At 41.9% G+C, this 27,762-nt stretch overlaps 1 pseudogene; it reads right to left on the bottom strand.

The window, feature by feature from the left end:
• Window positions 1-13,149: 13,149 nt before the first annotated feature.
• LOC117707709 (V-type proton ATPase catalytic subunit A pseudogene) lies at window positions 13,150-16,577 on the bottom strand (annotated as a pseudogene).
• Between the last annotated feature and the right edge of the window lie 11,185 nt (window positions 16,578-27,762).

Below are 27,762 nucleotides of genomic sequence, written 5' to 3'. Positions count from 1 at the left end.
CCCTCTTCTAATTTCTCAATGCCCGTAATCAGCTTGAAGAAGTTAATGAAGAGTCGGCGCCCCTATTTACTGGGCTTGGGGACTGAGGTGATTATTGGGCTGTCTTTCTAGGGAAAAGCAATGGTTTTGTTGGAACAGGGAGGATGAGCTAGGATTTATTTCATAGCCATAACCTATTGGTAGAAATAAGTATAATTGTTATTAAGATGAAGTTATAATTTCTTAAATGGCACAAAATTTACTTTGATTTCAAATTTAAGTTTCTCATTGGCACAAGATTCTTATTGATATAAAAGTGAGATCAATATTGTTACTCTCATAGGCATTGTGCCTATGTAACACATTTAGGAATACAAGGCTTAGACCGAGTCCTTCTTTAACTTTTCTAACTGATTTGAGATGGTTAACCTGTGAGTTAAGGGCCTATAGCAAATTCATGGCTCTGAGTTTATTGTTAGGGTGTTTTCTATATTTTTCTTAGAAATAGCTGAGAGGAGTTAACAGACAACAGTCCAGATTGCCTAACATGGATAGTTGGTTTTCAAAACATCAGAAGTCCACAGAATTGACGTTACAAACATTTCTGTATTAATGTTCATTTTGATTAGAGACCTGTCTGCTCCTGACAGCTTCCTGTCTTGGATTCTAAGAAGAAATTGAGAATCTTTGGAGTTACCCCAGTTGTGGTGAGACAGCCACTAGGCAAGAATTGCCTCTTGTCATCTACAGACAAATCACTGTCCAGAAAAGGACACACTTGCAGAATAGTCGACTGATTATATCTGCCAAGACAGAGTAATTAGCCCTTAATAATTCTGCATCACTAGGTCTGTCAGATGATCCTGGGCCAGAAGGCTGAAGATCAAATGTTTTGTAGTATAGGGAATGTCCAGGTGTTCAGCGGTCTCTATAAGTTCTCTAAGTTTTAGAAGCTATGCTTTGTGCTTCCCATAATTTCAGTTAACTCAGTCATTCTGGATTTCTGACGGGGTTGAAGACTTATAGTCTCATAGCCAATCCTGGCTATTTACTTTGAGAGAAAATATTTGAGAGGATGATTTTCAGCTGACATTCACTCTAAAGCCAAGTAAAAAGCCAAGTTCAGAACTAAGTCTTTTAGTTAGGAGAGATGACAGAGGTTCTGGTTAGTCAACAAAATGATGGACTGGATATTGGGTCTATCTTGTACCTTAGTGACATAAATTGGTATAGTTATGCTCTAATTGTTTTTTAAGAGAAAAGTTTTATTTTAACAGGAAGGGTGATATGTAGGAGGAGCTAAGGTGGGAGGAATACGGAGAGGAAGAGGAGGAGTAAGGAGAGGAGGAGCTAGGTGATAAGAGGGGGGAGGAACATGGAGGCCAATGTTCATGTGTCTCCACCAGTCAAAGATAGTTGATATATCTAGGTTGGGTATTAGGTTACACTTCTGATTGTATGGGCATCTTGTAATTGAGCATTACCAAACTTATAAAGCCTTTGATTAACATTAAAAAATTTTTTTTAAACTCTAGCAAAGTGGCTGAATATAAAATTAGGTCAAATTAGTAGCCTTCCTTTATACAAATGATAAACAGGCTGAGAATGAAATTAGGAAAATGACACCCTTCATAATATTCACAAATAATATAAAATGTCTTGGTGTAATGCTAACCAAGCAAATGAAACAAGTCCCTGAAAAAAGAAATCAAAGAAGATCTCAGAAGGTGGGAAAATCTCCCATGCTCATGGATAGGTAGGGTTAACATTGTAAAAATGGTCATCTTGCCTACAGATTCAATCCAATCCCCATCAGAATTCCAACAGAATTCTTCACAAACATGCAAAGAGCAATTCTCAACTTCATATGGAAAAATAAAAAACCCAGGATAGTGAAAATAATTCTCAACAATAAAGGAACTTCTGGGGGGAATCACCATCCATGACCTCGAGTTGTACTACAAAGCAATAGTTATAAGAGCCAAACGGTATTGGTACACAGACAGGCCAAACAGTGGAGTAGATTTGAACACCCAGAAACAAACTCATGTATCTATGCACACTTGACCTTTGACAACGAAGCCAAAATCATACAATAGAAAAAAGAAAGCATCTTCAACAAATAGTGCTGGTCTAACTGGTGATCTGCTTGTAAAACAATTCAAATTGATCCATATTTATCACCTTGTACAAAGTTCAAATCCAAATGAATCAAGGACCTCAACATAAAACCAGGTACACTCAATCTAAAAGAAGAGAAACTAGAAAATAGCCCTAAACGCATTGGCACAGGGGAAAATTTCCTGAACAGAGAACACCAATGGCTCAGGCTCTAAGATCATCAATTGACAAATGGGACCTCATGAAACTAAAAAGCTTTTATAAAACAAAGGACCCTGTCAACAGGACAAAACAGCAACCTATAGATTGGAAAAGGTCTTCACCAGCCCTACATCTAATTGAGGGTTAATATCCAAAATATATAAAGAACTCAAGAAGGTAGAATCCAAAAAACCAAATAGCCCAATTTTAAAATGGGGTACAGAGCTTAACAGCGAATTCTCAACAGAGGAATCTTGAATGGGTACGAAGCACTTAAAGATATGTTCAATATCCTTAGTTATCAGAAAAATGCAAATAAAAATGACCCTGAGATTCAACCTTACACCAACTAGAATGGCTAAGGTCAAAAACTCAAGAGATAGCACATGCTGGTGAGGATGTGGAGAAAGAGGAACACTCCTCCACTGCTAGTGGAATTCCAAACTGTTAGAGCCACTCCAGAAATCAATCTGGTGGTTTCTCAGAAAATTGCAAATTGTTTTACCTGAAGACCCAGCTATACCACTCCTGGGAATATACCCCAAAGATGCTCCACCATACCACAAGGACACATACTCCATTATGTCCATAGCAAACTTATTAATAACAGCCAGAAGCTGGAAACAACCCAGATTTTCCTCAGTGGAAGAATGGATACAGAAAATGTGGTTCATTTACACAATGGAATACTATTCAGCTACTAAAATGAGAACATCAAGAATTTTGTGGGTAAATGAATGGAACTAGAAAATATCATCTTGAGTAAGGTAACCCAGACCCAAAAGGACATGCATGGTATGTACTCAACTGATAAGTGGACATTAGCCAAAAGTACAGAATACCCATGATACGACTTCTTACAGAAGCTAAGAAGTTTAACAAGAAGGAAGGGCCAAATGAGGATGCTTCAATACAACAAACAAAATAATCACAAAAGGCAGAGTGAGGGAGAGACCTGGGTGGGAGGGAGGAGGGGAAAGAGGAGTGGGATCAGGTAATGAGGGAGACAAGAGAGAAAGCCAGAGGGCCAGCAGAATGAATGGAAATAGCAGTCGAGGGGGGTAGGGGCTCAGGTGAACCTCTAGAAAGTCCCAGAGACCTGGTATGTGCCAGGATGTGAGTAGTCCCTGATGGGACCACTTCCACTAGATAGGCAGGGCCCCCAGTGGAGGGATGGGGTCACCAGCTTACCTTCAAAATATTTGACCCAGAATTGTTCTTGTCTAAAAGAAATGCAGGGACAAAAATAGAGCAGAGACTGAAGGAAAGGCCGTTCAGAGAACAACCCAACTTGGGATCTATTCAATGGGCAGGCACCAAACTCTGACACTATTACCAATGCCATATTGTGCTTACAGACAGGAGACATGGCCATCCTCTGAGAGGTTCTACCAGCAGCTGACTGAGACAGATGCAGATACTTACCATTGGACTGAGGTGGCGGACCCATATGGCAGAGTTAGGGAAAGGACTGAAGGAACTGAAAGGGATGGTAACTCCATAGGAAGAACAACAGTGTCAACAAACTGGACCCCTGGGCACTCCCAGAGACTAAGAGCATACACCAACCAAACAACATACATGGGTGGTTCCTCCCCCAACTCCAGCACATATGAAGCAGAGGACTGTCTTGTCTGGCTTCAGTGGGAGAGGATGTGCCTAATCCTGTAGGGACTTGATGCCCAGAAAAAGGGGATGGAGGGTGAGGTAGAGGGTGTGGGAGGTGAGGGTTGGGGGTCAGGGGGTGGAGTGTTGAATGGGGGTGGGGGAGCACCCTCTCAGAATCAAAGGGGAGGGGGGACGGGATAAATAACTTTGGGAGGGAGAACCAGGAAGGGGGCAACATTTAGAATGTAAATAATTAATTAGAATGTAAATAATGTAAATAAAATAATTTAATAATTTTAAAAAGGAGGCTAAAGAGAGACATGGCTAATGAGATCTGCCTGTTCTGAGAGCAAAGCAAGCCAGGGTCCTGCTGTACACTGGTATAGCTTCAAGAACCACAGAGAAAAGGACTACCTGCTGGGGTCTGGAAAGCAAAGCAGACTTCATGTAAAATTTCCAGCTAACTTCAGCAGGTAAAAGTAAGAAAAGCAACTCTTCCCAGAGGGTCTCATCTTGGAAACAAAAGGACATGTTGTGTGAGGAGCCGAATTTGCCATTAAAAGATGGCGCAGGCTTCTGCTTCCTGGTTCTTCACGGAAGCTTTACTTGAGAATGCGCCTGCGCATGGCGCGAAAACAGAGTATGACAATTGGATGAAAGATTTGAGCCAATGAGGGATCTGCACGTCTCACAAAGCTCTATTTAAGCAGCGGGCTTTCTGAGCTAGGGGTCCTTCCTCCACCTCACTATTAAGAGAGCTGTTTAATAAATGCTGTCAGAAGAATCCTGAAGTGTGGCGTGCTCCTTATCGGCGAGGCTGCGCGCTACATTTGGTGCAGAAACCCGGGGTTGAAGCCGAAAGTCTCGGAGTTTTGACCAGTCACGAAGGACCCTGTAAGCTCGCAGAGGATTCAGAACTGGCAGCGCGGAGAGTCTAGACGCTTTTCTGCAAGGTATGGCAGATCTTGTTTGGCTTACCGTTGCTCTTTCTGTTTGGGTGGCGATAGTCCTTGCTTGTTGTTTGTGTCTTAATGATTATCAAGAGGGGAAAGAGTGCACTTACCCCCTTCCCCCGCCCCCCCCCCCCGTGTTTATAGGAACTGTAAGTCACAGGTAGATAACTGTGCTAGTTCGTCCACTCCTGTAGATAAAGGAAGCATGGGGAAACAGCAAATAAAGCCGTTTTTCGCAGTGATGCAGGCGTTGCTGCAGGAAAATGGTTTGAAGATTCCGGGGAGGGTTTTGATTAATTTTTTAAAGGAAGTGGAACGAGTTGCTCCGTGGTTTATTACTACCACCGGATCCTTATCTAAGGACACCTGGGATAAACTTGGAGCTGACTTGATTAGTGAAAAGGAAAAAGGGAAGTTAAGACCAAGGACATGGCAAATATATAAAATGGTTAGAGCTTGCATAGAAGACGCTAATTGCCAAGAAAAAGTGAAAGAGAGACAAAGTTTTGGTGGAACAACAAGATAGCCTATCAGAAGCAGAAAAGGGAGAGAGCGCTAATAAGAATGAGAAGCGGAAAATTGGAAACTGCTGTGAGAAGGAACCAGTTGTTGGGTTCCAGAACTCTCAGCGGAAAATTGGAAGCTGCTGTGAGAAGGAACCAGTTGTTGGGTTCCAGAACTCTCAGCGGAAAATTGGAAGCTGCTGTGAGAAGGAACCAGTTGTTGGGTTCCAGAACTCTCAGTGGAAAATTGGAAACTGCTGTGAGAAGGAACCGGTTGTTATGAGGGACGTTAAAGTCTTGGGGTTCCAGAACTCTCAGCGGATAGGGCGGTCGACCGCAAGCAGAGAAAAGGAGGATACCCCAAAAAGGGATCCTCATAATAAAGTGAAATTTAGCAAATTGAGAATAGATTCGTCCTATTCCTCATCTTCAGAGGAGACATCCTCGGGGGAGAAGGAGAAGGACACATCATTAACTTCCTCATTGGAGGGGAGTTCCCCTGAGCCTTTCAATTCGGAGGAGCAGAGGGAACTAAAAGAGGAGGTGGCTCATTATGAGTCCGAGAGATACGGGCGGGATCCGCCTTACGCGCCAGGGTATGTCCCGTCTGCAGAGCTAAGCAGAATGATGATGTTAATTGATTTAACTTTCAAAATGGGTATGATTCTGAGTTATATAGTTATATTTTTCTGGATAAAAACTCAATGTAAAGGTTTTTCTGGTTACTGGCTTAAGGAAAAGTTAATTTGGAAAAAAAGGTTTTTCTATGTGTTTTCTGATGAGGTCATTAAGGTAGTAGTTATGTCTTCCAGAATTATATGGATCAGACATGACAGAGGTAGGCCTCCAGAACACTAGATTCCAGAGAATCAAAATAATTATCTAGATACTAAAACTTGTTTTGAGATTTGTATATTGCAGAATACACAGCTGTGGAGAATGAATCTTATCACCTGCATGTTCACTGATGCCCTGGACTTCCAGCTGGATGCAGTTAAGACAGACTTCAGATGCTTTCAATTTACCCTTCCCCTCATTCCTCTTCTAAAAGTCAACGCCCATGTTCAGCTTGAAGAAGTTAATGAGGAGTCAGCGCCCCAATTCCCTGGACTTAGGGACTGAGGTGGGGGTAGGGTTATTTGGCTGCACAATCTTTGGGGGAGTGCTGCTTACCCTCTGGTTGCTCTGCAAATTCAAACAACAACATCAAAAGGATACGCAAGCATTGCTTGTCGTGGAGCAGGAATATCCCCTCAAGCCTGGTTGAATCTGCTTAAACAATGAGACGCCATTACTTAATAGGATATCCTGAGGGCTCGTGTTCCCATTGCACCAGGTATCCTAGTGGTGGTCCTCCACACTTCCCAGGGCTCAGGTTCCCATTGCACGGGATAAAAGGTGTGGAGGGTCTCGTACTGTTTAACTGCCTTGAACGCCTACTGGTAGAACGGTGGGTTAGATCGGCGACCTAACAGACCTTGATTGTTGTTGCAGTTTAATAAGGAAGGGGGAGATGTGAGGAGCCGAATTTGCCATTAAAAGATGGCGCAGGCTTCTGCTTCCTGGTTCTTCACGGAAGCTTTACTTGAGAATGCGCCTGCGTGTGGCGCGAAAACAGAGTATGACAATTGGATGAAAGATTTGAGCCAATGAGGGATCTGCACGTCTCACAAAGCTCTATTTAAGCAGCGGGCTTTCTGAGCTAGGGGTCCTTCCTCCACCTCACTATTAAGAGAGCTGTTTAATAAATGCTGTCAGAAGAATCCTGAAGTGTGGCGTGCTCCTTATCGGCGAGGCTGCGCGCTACAATGTTGTTTGAACAGATCTTACCTCAAGCAAAAAGTAGAATGTATTGGTAGCCTGTGAGGAAGTTCAGGAAGTGAACCTTCAAAAAAAGGAAGGCTGAGTCACTAGAGAACCTGCCTTCAGGAAGCACAGAAGACAATCAGTTGGAGTCAGAGGGGGGCATCTCTGGGACTAGCCAGATAAAAACTAAATCCTTCCTTCTACTACAGAATGCTACTTACTATTCATTGGTCTAAAAAGTCCTGTTTCAGCATATCCTTCTAGTCCCTGCCCATCTCATTCCATGGAGTTCTTTCAGCTCATCTACAGTTCTCTTCCTTACCTGCGCCCACACCTCCACAGTGCCAATATAATTCCTTGGATACCCTGTCCTATTTCATAATCACAATCTTTCCTCATACCATTTTCTCTACCTGGAAAGCCCTTCCCTGTTCCTTGTCTACCTGGAGGAGAAAAACTTGCCCGTTTCAAACACTTCCTCTTTGAAGATGCCGCCCAGGTGACTTCCCGGCCATTACATCCTTTCCCGTCCTTTCTCATCATACATCCAGCAAATCCTCTATGGTTTACAATTTAATTTTGCTCTATTGTAATTATTTACATCAGTGTTTGTCTCCTAATGGGTCTTTGAGCTTTGTGGGGAGATTTTTAAATAACAATTGTTGAGTAAGTTAAGCAACTTTTCCGATAGAAACCAACGCTCCACAATGGACGGTTTTGCTTAGACTCATATACAGTGGGTGTACAGAACGTTTACTAAAGCATCTGCTCCCTGACATGAGCAGGCAGACCATCCATAGAGACGGACAGTTAACAGAGATAGGACAGGAGGGTTTTATTAGGATCTGCAAACATGCCCTTCCTAATCTCCACCTTTACTTGCAAGCCATGCTCTTTTTGCCTACTTGATCCACCAATGCTTAATAACTCTTTGCTTTATGTCAGTTATGGAATTTTAAAATGTATACTCTAAAATACCATTATACATTTAATTACTAACAAGTTTTACATATTGAAACATTTCATAGCATGGCCACTGAGCACTCGGGCTTAAGAGCCAGATTGCCTGGGTGTGAATTCTGATTGCAACCAGGTAGTCAACTTCTCTGTGCCTCAGATCTCCGCTCTGTGAAATGAGGCATTGTGTACCCAATCCTTTTGGATCATCAAGGCGATTAAATGATTCACAGAGAGAAAGCATTGGGAACACTGGGGGAGTCCGAAGTGAGCTGAATGTTAGTTGGCTTGCTTGCTGCAATAAAACGCAATCCTTATTATATGGCCATGATGTTTGGTCATTATCAGCATCTAATTAACATGTAATTAATATGCAAATGAGAAGCATGGTGACACAAGGAATAGAAAATCAGGAGATTGTTTCTGTCATAATAGCATCCACATCCATGGTCTCTGGTAATGTGACCCTCAGCACACAAGAATTAATTTGAAATTAAGAATGTTCTATAAGGAAAAATGACTGGAAAATGAGCTGCCTTTCAGTTTATCAAGAAGGCAGCTATGAAAAAGACAACAATAAATCCTTCATCTAAATGGAGGAAAAAGCTTTGGGCCTGTCCCCGCCTGAGGGATTGAAACTGATTATGGATTCCAGTTAGTCATGAGTCAGTTGTCTGTATTTTCAGTCTTGTTTCCTGGAGTTAGAATAGCAATCGTAACAGAAACTGATTTTGATCTAGGGAAATATAAGAAATTTATCTTCTCTCCTGTAAGCATATAGTTTAGTTGAAATTGGTGGCATCCAGAATTGGTTTAGCTTTTTGTTGTTCTTGGGGGTAGGTTTTTACTAGTTTGGGTGTGATACCCTCTTGATAAAGTTTATATAATGGGACATACTTTGAGTTTGTTCCGAAGACTACACATTGTCACCTTTTAAACTTCTCTTTAATGGGTCTCATGCAACCTAAGCTAGAATGACTAAAAGCCCATCCTCCTGCTTCCACATTTTGAGTTCATAGCCATATGGCACCACACTCAACTTATCACTTCCCTTTGGGGGAAGATTCCTGTCAATCCAAATTTATTTCTGTATATTTTGCTTCTTAAAAAATATTATTGAGCCGGGCGGTGGTGGTGCACGCCTTTAATCCCAGCACTTGGGAGGCAGAGGCAGGTGGATTTCTGAGTTCAAGGCCAGCCTGGTCTACAGAGTGAGTTCCAGGACAGCCAGGGCTACACAGAAAAACCCTGTCTCGAACCCCCCAACCCCCCCCCCCCAAAAAAAAAGAAAAAAAATTATTGGGGCTGGAGAGATGGCTCAGCAGTTAAGAGCACTGACTGCTCTTCCAGAGGTCCTGAGTTCAATTCCAAGCACCCACATGGTGGCTAGCAAACCATGTGTCATGGGATCTGATGCCCTCTTCTGGTGTGTCTGAAGACAGTGATAGTGTACTTACATACATAAGTAAATCTTAAAAAAATATTGATTCTTTATGAGTTTCATCTTGTACCTCAACCCCACTCATCTCCCCATCCCTCTATATCTGCCTCTGTCCTTGCAACCTCCCCATGCAATAAAATAAAATAAAATAAAATAAAATAAAATAAAATAGATAAATAAATTGAAATTGAAAAAGAAAATCTCACTGTGGAAGCTGTGGTGTATTGTGGGGTCACTACCACCACTACCAAGGTGTGTCACAGTGTGTGCAGTGTGTCACAGTATGTCACAGCGTGCCATGGCGTGTCATATAGTACACCCTTTTGCCCCCCCCCCAAAAAAAACTTTACTTGCAAATGTTCACTGCAATGAGTCATTGGTCAGGATTGAGGCCCCTGACTTCTGCTACAGTCAATACTGGATCCTCACTGAGACTCCTCGTAGATATTCTACTGTCACCCTGTGTCGTGGAGATCCTGAGCTTTGGTTCTGCAGAACCTGCCCCTTCACATGCTACAGGAGCTCGTAGATGGCGTAGATGTTGGGATGCCATCTCAAAGCCCTAGATCTGGACCTACGTGATAGCTGAGTTGGTCAGACTGTCTGCTCTCCCTCACCTACATCACTGTGGAAGCTTGTTCGGAACCGCACTAGCCCCACGTTCGGGTGCCAAAAAAATGTTGCAGCCCAAGCAAAATGTTGAGGCCTGGGCTGCCCCGAATTTGGCGGCCACCGTATCCTGGCCCAAGCTGCCGATCGGGTCCGTGGGTCGGGGTTCAGCAAGAGAGAGAGTGAGGATGTACTCGAAGAATGGAGACCAGACAGAGTGTGATTCAATCCCGTTTATTCTTCAGTCTCTCTTCCTAGTCCAAGTCCCAAGTCTTGAGTTCCTAGTTCCTAGTTCCTAGTTTCTAGTTGTACTCCCTGAAGTGTCTGATTCTCTCATCTCTCTTCTGTCTGCCTCTGCCTTTTATATGTCTCACTTCTAAACCATGCCTTTTGGTTACACCTTTAATCACGCCCTTAGGTCTTGTCTCTAAATCTGATCTCTACACTTCTAAATCATACTCTTAAGTTACACACCTTTAATCTCACACACCTTTAATCTCACACACCCAAGGTATCTAAACCAAGATTATCGGAGTGTGCTCAGCTGTTGTAGGCTATTGTAATCCAAGTCTCATGTCAGGGTATATGGCTCAAGATGGCTACAAAGCTAATAGCCGCTTTCTGCTAAAAGTCGGCCCCCAACAGAAGCTGTTCCTCACTACCCTGGAGTCTCCAGTTCTGCCTCTCTTCACAGCGAACACACCATCCCCTTCTTTTTCTCTCCCATCCCTCCACCACATACTTGCTCATCAAAGTGGCACGGTCCTGCAGGCAGTACTTGTCTGTGTTCCACCCACCTGCACCACATTGTTTTGCTTCTTAAAACTTGACTGCAGATGTTGTTTTTCACAGTATTCATGAGAGCAAGTGTCTGCCCTTAATGACTGGGGAGAAAGCCAAAGTTATAATCAAGTCTTTAGGTTTCAGAGATTAGTGACATATTTTACTTTCTTTCTAATCTCTCTTGATTTAACTCTAACATGGGTTATATATTCATGAGCAAACTGAGATCATTTGTTATGTGAAAGGTAACTTGTGGGGGCTCAAAAGACTGTTGAGCTGTTAAAGAACTTACACTTAGATCAGTGGACCAGTGTTTGGGTTCCAGCATCCATGTCAGGTCGTTCAAAAACACCTGTTACATCAGCTCCAAACAATCTGATGCTCCACTTCTGCCCTCTGGAGGCAACCATGTGCATGTGCATATGTATGCACGTACACACAGACACACAATTAGATCTTTTAAATTTTTGTTTTAGAAAAGATGACTTGAAAAATAAAAAAAACAAAACATAGGGATGTTGTGAAAGGCAAGAAGAACATGTTTCCCTAGAAATAACTTAGGTGAAATGGAGTCTGATGTCTAAAGGCTCCTAAGATCACAACCCTAAAACAAGATGAATGCTTTTGATGAAACTAAAAGCTCCTTGCTTAAGCTTCATCTCGTTGTGTTAGTCATTCACATCTGAGTTAGAAATGGAGACTCAGATCTCACATCCAATATTTAGCATTGGGATGATAACTGCTCTTATACTACGTGCACTGTGCTTTCAGAATTGCTACCTACGCTCCAAAGTTGAAAACAATAGATATCAAAGAGCTTCAATTATCTAGAGAGAACCTTTGGATCACTGAGAATCATCAAAAGGTGCAGGGGCTGAAGAGATAGCTCAGTGGTTAAGAGCACTGGCTATCCAGTTGTTCAGTTCAATTCCCACCAACATGGTGGCTCATAACCATCTGTAATGGGATCTGATGCCCTCTTCTGGTGTGTCTGAAGACAGCAACAGTGTACTCATACAAAATAAATAAATTGATTAATTAATTAATTAAATATTTTAAAAAGCATCCATCTTCCATCCTCTCCTCCTCTCCTGCCTTGTTTATGTCTCTATTATACATTATTTATATTCTAGATGCACAAAGAAACAAGTAACAGTTCTTCCATCTCCAAACCAAGGTGGAAAACTAACCCAAAGTACTTGTAAAGACAATAAATACCTGTACAAAAGAGATGAAAATATCTTTTTGCTGGCTTTGGCATTTGAATAGATCGTGGATTCCCCAATTGTTCTCTGTAATATCCTGAGAAGAAATGCCACAAAAGAGAAGTGACTATGGATAGGGTAGCAACCAGTTTGCAGCTCCCAGAAGGAGCCACAGAAGGTCAAGCTTCAGTGGAACGTCTGGCTAAGAAAACTCATGTAGAGTAAAAGAACCAATGTGAAGTAAGGGGGCCATGCAGGAAATACGGGGACCACAAATGAAGGAAGGGTATGACATCGTACAAGTTGCTAAGGAAGATACCAGAAGCACTGCTTCTTTTTGTTTTGTTTTGTTTTGAATTTAAATCCACTTTTTATTTTTCATAGATTTTAATAATTATACATTACTCTTAACATAAAGATAGTGAAATCTTAAGGATATTGAGGCAATTTATATAGCCTCTTCTATTCATTGTTCAGGATGGAAGTTTCCAAAGGGCACGGGTATGAGATTTAACACTGGAAAAATACATATGAAACTTGTTTAACTGGCTGCACTTAGGACCAGGCACAGCACAATAAATAGAGAACTGCATAATCTTTTAAAAAGACTGCTATATTGTAACACATCCTTACTAAAGAAGCACTATCAGTGAACAATCTGAAGCTCTACAATGTGGGCAAAGGGAAAGTTACAGTGAAAATCTGGGCATTGTTTCTGTAGCATCTGCACACTCATACATCATACAGCGAGGAAGAATGCACATCTCAAATCCAGGGCAACAAAAACAAACTTGGTCAAGTAGTTTCTTGGGATCATTCATTCTGATCACAAGCCTAGGTTGCTGGTAGGTATAAGCAGACAAGTTTTGAAATCTTTCTCATCTCCACAAGTCATGGCTTCTGGATACGAAGCCACTTTGGAAGCAAACCAATTAAGCAGCACCGTTAATCTACCTCTCAACAAGTCACTGCATAATCCATATCCGTTAACAGTGTTTAACAGTTTTTAAATTGTTACACGGAAGAATCTCCTGCTTGAATAGCAGTCCACTGTGTAGACCTGCACTAGCAAGGATGTACACATTACATCTGAAGTGTATACTGACTCTATCTATCCAAAAGACTGTAAGAGATGCACCACCTAATAATTTAAACAATATACCAAGGCTTAACTAAATACTTATGTTATTACACTTGTGTACTTGAGAGAGTTAGCCATGTTCCATGGCCTTCCCCTTCCTGAAGAGGAAGCATGGCCAGCACTATCAGCCTGAGAGTAAATAGGGAGCTCTCTCTCCAAGCTCTCTGAAGCGAGCCTTATTATGCAAATATGAGAATTATTATTTAAACACAGTGAAACAGCAAGACGAAAAATTATCTTTTCTTTTTTTTTTGTTACCAGTTAAATATAAGAACAACTTTCATCTCTCACAACAGAAAGGAAGCTGCTGTGACCAGATACATTGAGAAGCTTTCTGAGTCAGTGAAAAAGAAAACACAAAAAATATATTCTACAATTGGTAAACTTGCTGTTTTCAGAATGTCAACAGGCAAACAAACACAGGACACAAGTACCTTGTGGAAACAATGCCACTCTGGCCCCAAACTCCACAGTGAGGGTGGTTCTCCCAGGAGCAGACTGCCTGCAGGCACTGTGTGTCTGTGGTGTTCTAATCCTGCCCCACTCCACTCTGAGAAGCTCAGCTGACTAAGTCTGAGGAAAAGAACCGCCATGATGTGGAACATATTTTCAATGATTTTTAAACTGTATTTAAAAAAAAAAAAAGGTTTCCTAGTAATTGAGTATATAAAAGTCCTTGATATTAAATTTCTCTTAGTGAAATAAAATATGCTTTAACAAGATGATGTCAATTTAAGTTTGACCACCTAGCTCTTTCATTTCACTCTTTCACATTTTCAGAGGGAACTGATTTACCTATTATGTCTTGCAAATGTCTGTTAGAAAAACACAATAGTTCCCAAGTGCCCCACAAACAGTCCTGATTGATACTGAGGAAGCTACAAATAATTGGAACATTAATCTTTAATGTTTTTAAATAGAATTATTTCCTGCAAAAACAGTTACTCAACAAAACACTAAGTTGCAAGTGGTCTAACTACAAACGCTGAGTCTTTTCTTAAGTACCTATCCACAGTACGGAGATCTGGCCTTCCATTCCCAGTAGAGTACATGCAGTAGTCCTGTTTATTTTACTGGAGACGAGGGAAGGGGTAGTCACCTTATACACAAGTTTACAGTATGTATCGTGTTACAATGTGTATGTTACACTGTGTATCGTATGCACTACATTCACCACTTCAGATAAAGGTCAGGGAGCTCCGTCAAACACTGGAACAAAGGAATGTTTGTTTTATAAGACCTACCAAAGAAACAGCCAAATGAAAGAGAAGACACATAGGCACTAGTCTCAAAGCTGCACAACATGGAAGCAAAGGGTTGGAGATGGGAAATTCAGGAAAATGAGCTTGCTGAGGAAGAGGGAAGAGATCACAGTTCTAGTCTTCAAGGCTACGGAATGCATTCTGCATGTCTCCAAGAAGTTGTGCATAGTCGGCCTTGATCTTTGCCTCGCCATCTTTTACTGGATCCTTGAATTTCATGGAGGAAAGTTTATAGAGAATCTCCCCCATGTGCTCACGGATAATGGACCATGTGATCTTATTGTCACTCTGGGCAGTGGTCTCCACAGCTCGGCGAGCCATGTCATAGAATGAAATCATGTTGGACAGCATCCCCACTGTCTTATAGAATGGACAGAACCTGTCATAAGGAGTGTACCCATTTTGTTGTAGGAAGTCATCTTTAATAAGTTTTGCTACCTCCAGAGTGATTTTATGTCTCTGCTAAAGACGCCTTTCCCACGAGCTGCACAATTTCTGCCAGATCCTCTTCTTCCTGCAGAATCTCCTTAGCTTTAGTCCTCAGAGGAATGAACTCTGTGAAGTGTTTGTCATAGTACTCATCCAGGGCTCGCATGTACTTGCTGTAGCTGATGAGCCAGTTGACAGAGGGGAAGTGCTTGCGTTGAGCTAACTTCTTGTCCAAGCCCCAGAACACCTGAACAATAACCAGAGTAGCAGGTGTGACTGGATCAGAAAAGTCGCCATCAGGTGGAGAAACTGCTCCTACAATGCTGACACTCCCTTCTCTCTCAGGGTTTCCGAGACACTTCACTCTGCCTGCTCGCTCATAGAAGGAAGCCAGCCGGGCACCAAGGTAGGCAGGGTATCCACTGTCGGCAGGCATTTCGGCTAAGCGACCAGAGATTTCTCTGAGAGCCTCAGCCCATCTAGAGGTAGAGTCAGCCATCATACTGACGTGGTAGCCCATGTCACGGAAATATTCTGATAGTGTAATTCCAGTGTAAATGGAGGCTTCTCTTGCAGCTACAGGCATGTTGGAGGTGTTGGCTACCTCTTCATGATTGATTCCACTTTCCCGTCCACTTCCATGGTGAGCTCAGGGAAGTCTCAGAGAACTTCTGACATCTCATTTCCTCTTTCACCGCATCCAACATAGATGATCACGTCACTGTTGGAGTACTTGGATAAAGACTGGGAAATCACAGTCTTTCCACAGCCAAACGCACCCGGAATAGCCGTAGTTCCTTCCTGAACACACGGAAAAAGGGCGTCGAGAACTCTCTGGCCAGTAAGCAAGGGATGATTGGCTGGTAGCTTTTCAGTGACAGGTCGCACCTGATGCACAGGCCATACTTGGACCATGCTGAACTTTTCCTTCACACCTTCAAATTCAAGCTCCAGGACAACATCAGAGGCATCGTAATTCCCAGGCAGGGCGATGTAAGTCACACTTCCTCTGTTACGTGGGGGTAACATGATTTTGTGTTTGATGAGTGAGTTCTCATTGACGATCCCATAGATATCTCCACCAGTGATATGACTACCAACCCGCAGGTTTTTTCTGGGTGTAAACTCCCATTTGATATCTCTGCTAAGAGCAGACACATTTACTCCTCTGGGGATGTAGATACTCTGGGTCTGACTGCTGATATCTGATAGAGGTCTCTGAATACCATCAAAAATGGCTCCCATAATGCCAGGACCAAGCTCTACCGAGAGAGGTTTACCAGTGCGGAGTACAGGGTCTCCAACAGAGACACCAGAAGTTTCTTCATACACCTGAATGGTGGCCATGTCACCTTCCAATCGAATGATCTCTCCAACCAGCTCGCTGTGCCCCACTCTCACCAGCTCGTACATAGCAGCACCCGCCATGTCACAGGCTGTAACCACAGGCCCTGAGACTCCATGCACATAACCAAACGTGCTTTCTTTATCTTCATCACGGATTTTGGGTAGCTTGGAGAAATCCATTGTGTTAAATTTACCTGCCCGGGCTCGAAATGCAGACTCAGTACCTAGACGGGACCCCTTCTTTTTGTATTGGAGAACTGTGGAAACCCTTGCATGAAATTCTCAAGGGCTTGTCTCAGTCGGGTTTCTATCAGTATGACAGACACCATGACCAGAATCAAATTGGATTTACTTTATAACTCTCAAGTCACACTCTCAATTCACTGAGAGAAGTCAGGGTGGAAACCTGGAGGCAAAAGGCAGAAACTGAGGAAGAAGCCACGGAGGAACACTGCTGACTGCTGACTGGCTAACTCCTCACAACTTGCTCAGCTCACTTTCTTATACAACTCAGGGCCTCCTGCTCACACTTGGCACCACCCACTGTAGGCTGGACATTCCCATGTCAATTATTAACCAAGAAAGCCCACATACAGGCCAACCATTTGGAGGCATTTCCTCAACTGATTGACCCACTTCTCAAATGACTCCAGCTACTGTCATGTTGACAAAAAAAAAAAAAAAAAAAAAAAAAAAAAAAAATCCCGACCAGGAAGACAGAGGTCTTGTGAGGATGCCCAGAAGAGCATCCGTTTTTGTCTTTTTGCAGCACTTGGGACCAATTTAGGGCTTCAAGCATGCTAGTCTAATGCTCTGCCTGGGAATTATAGCTCTAGACCTCAGACTGGACTTTTAATGCCCAAAGGTCATCTCACAGCTGTAACAAGAAGACGAGCTGTGAGAAACTGAGCATTCCATCAACTTCAGTGACTAAACAAAGCCACAGGTGGCTGCACGTATCTATAACATCAGCACTCTAATAGCAAGATGGGAGATGGAGAAAGGAAAATTGTCTAAGCAGAAACAACAATGGAGATCTGCCTTCGCAAGGCAGAAGGAGAGAACGGACTACCAAGTTGTCCTCTGACTTCCACATGCACAATGTGACATACTCTGTGTATGTGTGTATGTGTGTCTGTCTGTCTATCTGTTTCTGTTTCTCTGTGTGTGCGTGTCTCCCCTTCCCCCTCTCTCTCACACATACACACCATGCATTCATAAACAAACCATAAACACACACACAACTGGGTAGACAGGCCTAGATTGCATCTTAACTTCCATGAGAAATCTTTTGTTATAATGATGAACTGCTGAAACTTGATATCTGGTGAAATTTTGCTGAGTGTCACATGGTGTCCATTCCACTCATTACTCCCACCACCATAGTCTAGCTGCTCCTCAATTATAGAAGAAGGTGACAAACTTCTAGAGAAGTAGGACTGGTCAGTTCCACACAGCTCGACGACATGGGCAGGGACCAGAACCCACACCTGGCTAACTCTGAAACCTATGTTCTTAAATACAATAACATATCTTGATAATACAATCTTTATGGAACATCGACTGGCAGACAAACCTCCAGATGTCTGCAACGTTTTTTTTTTTTTTTTTCAATACTATTTAATGCCTGGTTGAACTCTGAGCTGTCACATTTGTGTGTTTGGGTCTTGAATTAGATTTTAAGTTTCTGGCAGAGAGAGGCTTTATACCATCTCACGATTCTGTTTTCCTCACAAGGGCCAAGTCTACTTCTAAATACTCAGAAATATTTTTAGTTTGAATGAATGAAGACTGGGATAATCTTACTCTATAGTTCATATGAATGGAAGAAAGCCTGCTCACTAAACAGAACTTCATATTTAGGGAGACGTTAATGATTGCAGATCAATGCCGTGGCCCCTACTTAGCGTTTTGTAATGACCCTGAGGAAAACTCAACATGATCCATCCCCTCAGCCAGAACAAGTCTGTGACCTATCTACAACAGATGTTAATGTCACAATGATTGAAAAACTATTCATGGTAAAGACTTGAGGTAAAATATGAAATACATCTACTTTGTGCCCTTTATCAATGTGCAAAATGCTAGGAGTCATTATTTTAGAAAAAGCTAGAAGGTGATTGTCACACAATCCAAATGGTAAACCTATGCTATGGGTGATTTTCTTGTAGAATCATATTCAGTTGTTTGAAATTTGTTTGATTCTCTCCCCAAAAGAAGTTTAACCTAGAAGAAAATATGCAAGTCTTCTGGCTTCTAACCAATAATTATGTAATTATAGCAATCAAATAAATTTTAATATATTACCTCAACTCACGAGATCATAGAGAGAACTATCTTCTACTTTGCTATAATTGAGAAGACCTAAAATAAGTCTCCAAGGTTTAATTATAGAAACGAGAGATTATATAAAACACATATTTTCTTAATTCCACATGAACTATATCAAACAGTATATATCTATACCATAGAATACATGGTTGAAATAGTTCAATCAATGCAGCAATGGTCCTTGCATGCAGTGCTGTGAGCTCCACATACCAACCTCTCTCAAAGCTTCCAAATGGCACTTTCAGCTGTTTTGTTTCTGAAAATAGAGTTGAGAACCAAGACAATGAGCCCCTTGCAAATAAATGCGTGGGAGTGTGTCCATTGAACATGGGGGTGTGTCCATCGAGCGTGCAAGTGTGTCCCACGAGCCACTTTCCTTAAGCAAAGTGGACCCAAGACTACGTTTATAATAATCATTAAAAGCAATGATTTATGTTATAAGGTAATGATTTACACTTTAATCTGAGCATTACATCCATATCTTTGAATTTTTATTGAGGCCTGCTCTGCTCTGCCTGGCTAGAGACAAAAGACTTAACAATGCCTGAATAGTTACTATAACAAAAATGTTGCGACCTGCTCCGTTCTGCCTGGCTTGGCCTCCCAAGTGCTGGGATTTCAAACTGCCGCTCCGGTCTTTGGGTGAGGGTCTAGAGAGAGAGAGAGAGTGGGGATAAGGGGTAGAGACGCACAGAATGGAGACAAGATAGAGATTCTGATCAAGTCCCATTTATTGAAGGGAAATCTGGGGTATTTATACACATTTGTCATGTGCCTTGTAAGCCTTACAGGCATGGATAGCACATGCACCATGCACCTTGCAGGCATAGATATCACGTGCACCTTGCAGGCATGTATGGCATGGATAGCATGTGGATAGCTGCTTTCTAGCCACTTTCTGCTAAAAGTCGGCTCCCAACAGGTCCCCCTTTTTAATTATTTTTTCAAAGGGGAAGGCTGGGAAAACTGTGCCTGTCTTAGGTTGGAACAAATGACCCCAGCCTCCCTTTCCATCCTTGGATACTCAACAGCCATTGGTTGAGCTCCTGTCTTAGGATGCTGAGGCCACCCTTTTTTAGGGGCAGGGAGGGGGTCTTGATATGTTCTCTTATCTGTCATTGACTATCCAGCTTAGTGCATAAGTTAGGGGTTAATCCTCGTCAATCTTGATGACAGAGGTTTCAGGGTCCCCTACTTCCAGCCTGTAATAATGGACCTGTATGGATTTTATTTGAATAGCATCTATCTGTTGCCATACAAAAGCCATCAGTCTGTTGAACAGCATAGACCCGAGAGACAAGAGACTTAATGCCTAAATAGTTGGTATAACAGCAACACTCTTTTTAAAGGCAACACACAGAAATACAGAACTGATCATAGCTTTGATCTTAACAAAACAAGTAAGGAAATTCCCTGTCCCTGCTCAGTCAATCTCAAACCCCCAAAACAACTATAACAACTGTGGTAGTGGGTTTAAACAATGTACCCCGATGAATCATAAGTCAGAGAATCAAGAGTCCAGCAGAGCCACCCTGGAGATTCAGGTGGTGATGTCTCCTTCAGCATTGAGAACTTCCCAAGTCAGGTTTGCTCATTGATCAGTTCCAGTTTGAAGGCAATTGTGAAGCATCTTCATGTTTCCTTCATATTTCCTGCAAAGAAAAAATACACTTCTCAGGGGGTTTCTCCTCCCTGGATTTGTTATTGTTGTCTATTTGTTTAATCAGTCTCTCTGGCAGCCAATGTGCAGCATCTGCAGTCTGGGAATATATGCAAACAGAACCTCTTCCCCAGATAAGCACTGGATCTGGCCTATTCCAGGTGCCAGTTAATGGGTCTTTTCAGAGGACTGTTGAAAAATTCTTTTTGGTATAAGGATGCCAGAATCTATCTGCAGCAGATTTTCCTTCGAATTCAAAGTTTAAAAAATTTAAAATAAAGAGTGTGTGATGAAGAATATTTCGGGGGGGAAGGGTTCCTTGGTAGGATACCATTCCCCGTTTTTAATTTTTTCAAAATGACATTTAATGGTTTGATGTGCCCTTTCTACCATACCTTGGTCCTGTGGATTATATGGAATACCCATTTTATGTAGTATTCCCAATTTTTCACAGAATTGGTGGAAACTGGAGCTTGTGTAACCTGGGCCATTGTCAGTTTTTATCTGTTTAGGCACACCCAATACAGCAATTGCAGCAAGCATATGAGTGATCACATGCTTGCTTGCTTCTCCAGTTTGTAATGTCGTATAAATGAAGCCACTGTATGTATCTACACATACTTGTATATATTTTTGCTTGCAAAATTTATTATAATGAGTAATATCCATTTGCCAGAGACTGTTTGGTATTAGTCCCTTTGGATTTACACACAAATGAGGAACTGGTAAAAGTTTAACACATGATTGACATTGTTTGACAATTTGTCTAGCTTGTTCTCTGGTAATTTTAAACATAATTTTTAAAGTTTTAGAATTAAGGTGTTGTAACTCATGAGCCTTTTATTGCCTGATCCAAATTAGATGGCAGATCTGACAAAGTCACTGCAGCTACACGAGTAGCTAGATCTGCCTTAGTGTTTCCTTCAGAGAGAGGACCTGGTAGCCCAGGGTGGGCTCTCAGGTGTCATATAAAGAATTTACACTTTCTCCTCAAAATTAATTCTTGGTACTGTAAAAACAAATCGACTGTGTTGGGAGCCAACTTTAATCAGAAAGCGGCTAGAAAGCAGCTATCAACTTTGCAGCCATCTGGAGCCATATACATTGATGGGAGACTTGTTTTTCAATAGCCTACAACAGCTGAAGCCCGCTTTGATAAATATCTTGTTTATACCACATAGCTTGTTTTGCTGTTTAGTGACCCCAGCTGCATGGTGCACGTGGTAAAATGTTTTCACCTGTGTTCTCCTGTTTGTGCTTATATATACCCAGGATTTCCTTGTAATAGGGTCAATAGGAGAAGTCAATAGGAGAAGTGTATAGGAGGTGAATAGGAGGTGTGGATACAGTGAATGGGAGACAGTAAAGGAGGCTTGACTACAGATCCTCTGTCTTGTCTCCATTCTTCGTGTCTCTTGCCCCTCCATCCCCTCTCTCTCTTGACCAGAGCACTTAGCCCCAAAGCGTGGGGCAGTGTAGACAGCAAATTAGTAGCCCCAAAGTGTGGGGCAGTGCAGTCCTCAACAGGCTGCTTCTGAGGAATGCTTTTTTTTGTGCAGCAGTTTCTAAGAAAGGGATAGACTAAACTATATATGAGCTATCTGTGTAAATATTAATGGCTTGATTTGGAAATGCTTGAAACACAGCGATAACAGCATGTAATTCAACCAATTGAGCTGACACAGATGATGTTTCAAAGGAGATTATTTGATCTTTAAAGGCATAAGCAGCTGTTCCTGATGAGGAACCATCAGTGAAAACTAGCAATGCTTCCTTGATAGGTGCATGTGCAGTACAAGTTGGAAAAACAAATGCATGGTGATTATAAAACTGAACCAATTTATCTGGTGGATAATGATTATCTAGCTGACCACCAAATGAGGCACATGCAATAGGCCAGACTTCAGAATTCTGCATAAGCCAATCAACCTGATGTCTTGTATAGGGTTGTACTATGATATCAGGATCTTTTCCAAAATATTTTTGACTGTTATCTCTGCCTAACATAATCATATCTGCTACAGATGCATAGTATGGATTAAGAACCTTCTTGGGGCCGGGCGGTGGTAGTGCACACCTTTAATCCCAGCACTTGGGAGGCAGAGGAAGGCGGATTTCTGAGTTTGAGGCCAGCCTAGTCTACAGAGTGAGTTCCAGGACAGCCAGGACTACACAGAGAAACCCTGTCTCAAAAAACAAACAAACAAACAAACAAATGAACCTTCTTGGGGGATGAGGGAAGATGAACCCAAAATATGGGTGCAGTTTGCCAAAAAACTGCAGTAAGAGTTAGTTAGTGTTAAAAATAAGAAAATATAAAGGCTTAGAATAATTAATATGAGTTACAAATTGGGACGAAATAGCACTCTCTACCTTCTGTAAGGCTTTTCTACCCTCCTCTGGTAGAGCCCTGTCAGACTTAGGGTCAGGATCTCCCTTGAGAATACCAAACAGGCTTCAATTCTCTGGTCGTGAGTTTCAAATATGGTCATAGCCAATTAATGTCTCCCAGTAGTTTTTGAAAATCAGTAAGTGTCTTAAGGGAATCAGTCCTCAGTGTGGCCTTACTATTAACAATACGTGAACCATTAATCTGAAATCTTAAATAAGTATATGGATCTTGTAATTGTACCTTTTCTGGTGCTATTTGTAACCCTGCAGTCTGTAAAGCTGTTCTAAGATCATCAAAGCATTGGAGTACCTGTTTTCCTTCTTTTCCAGCTATTAGAATATCATCCATGAAATGAATCATGTAGATTTGCTTCCACATAGTTCTAACACACTCCTGTATGGCAGAAGCCACAAAATTTTGGCACAAGGTAGGACTGTTAGCCATACCCTGAGGCAAGATCTTCCATTGATATCTTTTCATAGGTTCTCTAAAGTTTATAGAGGGGACGCTGAAAGCAAAGTGCTTTCTATCATTAGGATGCAATGGGATAGAAAAACAAAACAAAACAAAACAAAAAAAACAAAAAAACAGTCTTTTAAATCTACAACTATTTTATAATAACCTAAAGGTATGGCCACCGGTGGGCAGCCCAGGTTGTAAGGCTCCCATCCTAATCATGGTCGCATTAACAGCCCTCAAGTCTTGCAACAATCTCCACTTTCCTGACTTTTTCCTAATGACAAATATTGGGGTATTCCAGGGAGAGTTACTCTCTTCTAAATGTCCTGCCTGTAATTGCTCCTGCACTAGCAACTGGGCAGCTTGTAATTTTTCGGTGGTTAGGGACCACTGATCCACCCAGACAGGCAAGTCCCCCTCCCAGGTGATTGGATCTGCACAACGTCCTAGGGGTGCAGCTGAATCAGTAGCCCTCATCAAAAATATCCCAAGCCTCTTCTTCCAGTGTTACCATAAACCTCAATAGGATGAGTGATCCCATCTTCACTTTTCCTAATCCTTTCCCTGGGGAAAATCCAGAGTTTATCATTTGAGCTGTAATTACTTCATTAGGGCTGCACATAATTAATCCCAACTGGGATAACAGATCTCAGCCCCAGAGATTAATAGGAAGGCCTGAGATGACATAGGGTTTTATATTTCCTGTATTTCCTTCTTTATCTTTCCACATTAGAGCTTTGTTGTGGGTTTTGACTTTGGCCAATACCCCTTAAGTTGGTTAAGGTTTGGGGTCAGAGGCCAGGTAGCAGGCCAATCACTTTGTTTTAGGATAGTCACATCAGCTCCTGTGTCACCCAAGCCTTGGAATGCCTTTCCATCCAGCCATAGTGTCATCATAGGTTTTTGTTTAACTATAGGCTGTACCCAGTATGCATCAGAAGAACCAAAACCTTGATCCCCTCTTTTAGGATTCTTATATTTGTGATTAGTAGGGAACAATGGAAGTAACAATAGTTGAGCTATCCTCCTTCCTGTAGGAATAGTGACTATATTCTGAATTGCCTGGGCCATTACCTTAATCTCACCCTGATAATCATTATCTATAACTCCAGGAAAAATTTGTAGTCCCTGCATAGTAGCACTGCTTCTTCCCACTATCAGGCCAAACACATTTGGATAGATCGGTCCAAACACTCCAGTGGGTAAGGCCTGAGGTCCCATTTCTGGGGTTAATACTGTGTGGGTGGCAGAACTGAAGTCCAGTCCTGCGTTTCCTGGTGTTGCTCGACTAAGTTCAGAAAGGGATTGGTGTTTGCTGGTATGACACTGACTGCTCCATAAGCCTGTTTTGGCTTGTGTTGGTTCAGAGCCTGGAGCTGGCCCCTGTTCCCGTTTCACTGATTATGGGAAAGGGTGTTTCCTTGTGTGTCTCTTTTGGACCTACATTCACTAGCCCAATACCTTCCACGTTTGCAATGTGGGCAGAGCCCAGGCTGTTTGCTGGGCTGTATCTAGGTTAACTCATTTTCTGCCTCGAAATCTCTTGCAAAGTGTCTAGGCTTGCCACATTTAAAACAGGCCTTTTTATCTCTTCTTGCCAAAAATTCTCTTACTGATTGTCCTTGCATGGCAGCTGCCATAGCTAAGCCCTGTTGGTAGGAGGGACCTATGTCAGAACAGAGTCTGATATACCCTGTAAGATCTGTCTTTTTCCTGTAGGGTCTAATGGCCACTTGGCAGGCAGAATTGGCATTTTCATATGCAAGTTGTTTCACATAGTCTACACCTGCCTCTGCATTACCAAAAATCCTCCCTCCTGTTGTCATTAATCGATGAACAAAGTCAGAAAATAGTTCATCAGGCCCTTGCCTGACTGTTGTTAAAGATGCACCAGGGTCTCCCTTTACCGGGAGTTTACACCAAGCCTTCATGGTTGCATTTTTAATTTGAGCATATAAACCTGGATCATATTGCATCTGGTTATCACTAGAAGCAAATTGCCCTTCTCCTACTAAGACATCAAAGGACCAACCATTGCCTGCCTGAATGTTTCTACTAGCTGTCTCTTTACAATTCTCATGATACTCTGATTTCCAAATAAGATAGTCTCCACCACTAAGAACTGCTCTCACTAACATATTCCAATCACTAGGAGTCAGCCACTCCTCTGCCATAGACTCTAAAATTGCAAGAGTAAAGGGAGCAGTGGCACCATATTGAGATACGGCATTTTTTAATTCTTTAATAATTTGAAAATTAAACCCTGTGTGATGTCTCCAAGCAACCCCTTGAGCGTCTCTGGTCTCTGATACAGGGAAAGCCTCAGCGTCTCCCTCCTCTGGCTGATCTGTAGCTGAACTAAGGCTAGAGGCTAGGGACTGCCTCTGGACACCGGGTTGAGGAATATGAAAATCCGGGGGATTTTCACAGTTGGCCTCTTGAGACCTCTTCCCTGTCCTTAATTTTTGTAGCTGATTAATTAAGTCCTGATACTCTTTTTCTAACTCTATTTGTTGTTTAAGAAAAGAAATTTTATCTTGTAACTCCTTTCTGGGATCTACAACCACTGTCTCCACAATGGGAGTCTCTGGAAGTGGAGGTGCACTGGGAGAGGGCCTTTCATGGTCAAAATATTTAACTGCCTCTTCCTCTAGGTCGGCACAATCTGGCTCTGACAAATTGTCATCAACCTTTGGTTATTTTTTTGGATTCTAATTTTGGATATATATGTTTCTTTTTATTTTGAACATGAAAGACAGCATTCAAACAATGAAACAAAAGCAGGCAATTAACACACGTGAGCAGCAAACAACAAAACAAAAACAGAGAGTTGAGTTCAGGCTTATTTCTTGCCCCATTTTCATTATACCTTTCTTGCAGCAAATTCCTGTGGCAATTCGCATATCCTTTTAACGTCCTAACTGGGTCTCTCGTTCCTAATGTCCTAACATTCTTCTAATGTTCCTCACTGGGTCTCTCATCCTGCTGCCTCTTGTTGAGTGCCAAAAGGCATACACCACCAACGCTCAGCTCAAACTGCCACTCCAGTCTTCGGGTCAGGGTCTAGAGAGAGAGAGTGGGGATAAGGGGAAAAGATGCACAGAATGGAGACAAGACAGAGGTTCTGATCAAGTCTCATTTATTGAAGGGAAATCTGGGGTATTTATACATTTTTGCCATGTGCCTTGTAGGTACGTGGATATGACATAAGCCTTACAGGCATGGATAGCACGTGCACCGTGCGCCTTGCAGGCATGTATGGTGTGGCTAGCATGTGGATAGCTGCTTTCTAGCCGCTTTCTGCTAAAAGTCGGCTCCCAACAAATTTCCATGTTTCAATTAAAAAAATGAAAGTATGCCTTTCTTTACATCCACCTCATAGGAATTTTAAAAGGGTGCAGATGAATCCAATAGAGGCACTTTGACAATTTCTAGTGTTTGATGTTAGCTCTGGATGCCTTTAGATGACTTTGCATGCCATTTGCATAGATAATGCAGAGGTGATCAGAAAGAGAAATAGTTCCTCCTTATACTTTTGTTCCTAATGTCTTTGTTCAGACCTCTCCAGCTATAGCAAAAGCTCCAGCAAGATATTTGTGATTTTTTTTATTACCTTAAAAAAAATAAGTGTGATGAGTAACTGTTTTCCAGTATTTTTTTTTTTTTCTAAAAATGTGCTCTTCACCATGAACTATTCAGCCTGTGTATCTCATATGGGTGATTTCAATGTCTTTATATTCTGGTTTCTACTGAAAGATTCTGCATTTTGACAAGCTTTGATGAAGTCTATTCACTCTAGACAATGTCTACAAACCCAAATTGAATAGTTGATTTTGACTTAATCCCCTGGAGTTCCTAGAACTGTCCTGATTAAAATTTAAAATATAATTACAGGTAGCACATTTAGTCAGGCAGTTAGTCAGAGAGCTGACTATGTAGTGAATCTTACTTCCTGCAGCATATTGCATTAAGTGTTCTGGAGGAAGGAGGGAGTGGGTGGAACAGTCACCTATGAAATGATTTAAGGATTATTATTAAAACAATATATCACCAAGTGCAAAGTACTCGGGTAAACTGTATAAAAGTTCAAGGAATGGAGAGTAAGGAGGGCTTCCTCCCTTACTAATGATCTACTGCCTATATCTAGGAAATGTGTTTTGAGGCTGTTGGAACCTTTAGGAGGATACTAACAAAACAAGTTAAAGTATTGGTCTATTACTAATAGGTAGGCAGTCTCCGTGCAAAGCAATTCTATAATTTCTTTTAAATGGACACCAAGGAACTCTTAGTAAGGAGCAAGGAGAAATCTTTCATTTTGGAATATTTTTCAAGTTTACATAGGAGTTGCAAAAGTAGAGCAGTTAGCTCATGTGTGCACACCCCCTCGTCTCTCCACAGGGTAGCATCTTACATTAGCATAACAAAGACTGCAAAATCAACAGCCAACACTGGTGCCTTGCAATTAAATACAATTAGGGCTTTATTCACACTTCATCTCTTTTCCACTAATATTTAGTTGTTGGGTTTTTTTTTTTTTTCCTATTCCAAGAGTAAATCCAGGTAGAAAGAGACTTG

This window comes from Arvicanthis niloticus, chromosome 4 (assembly GCF_011762505.2).
Source record: "Arvicanthis niloticus isolate mArvNil1 chromosome 4, mArvNil1.pat.X, whole genome shotgun sequence".
NCBI lineage: Eukaryota > Metazoa > Chordata > Mammalia > Rodentia > Muridae > Arvicanthis > Arvicanthis niloticus.
This window is presented reverse-complemented; position numbering and strand designations above follow the sequence as displayed.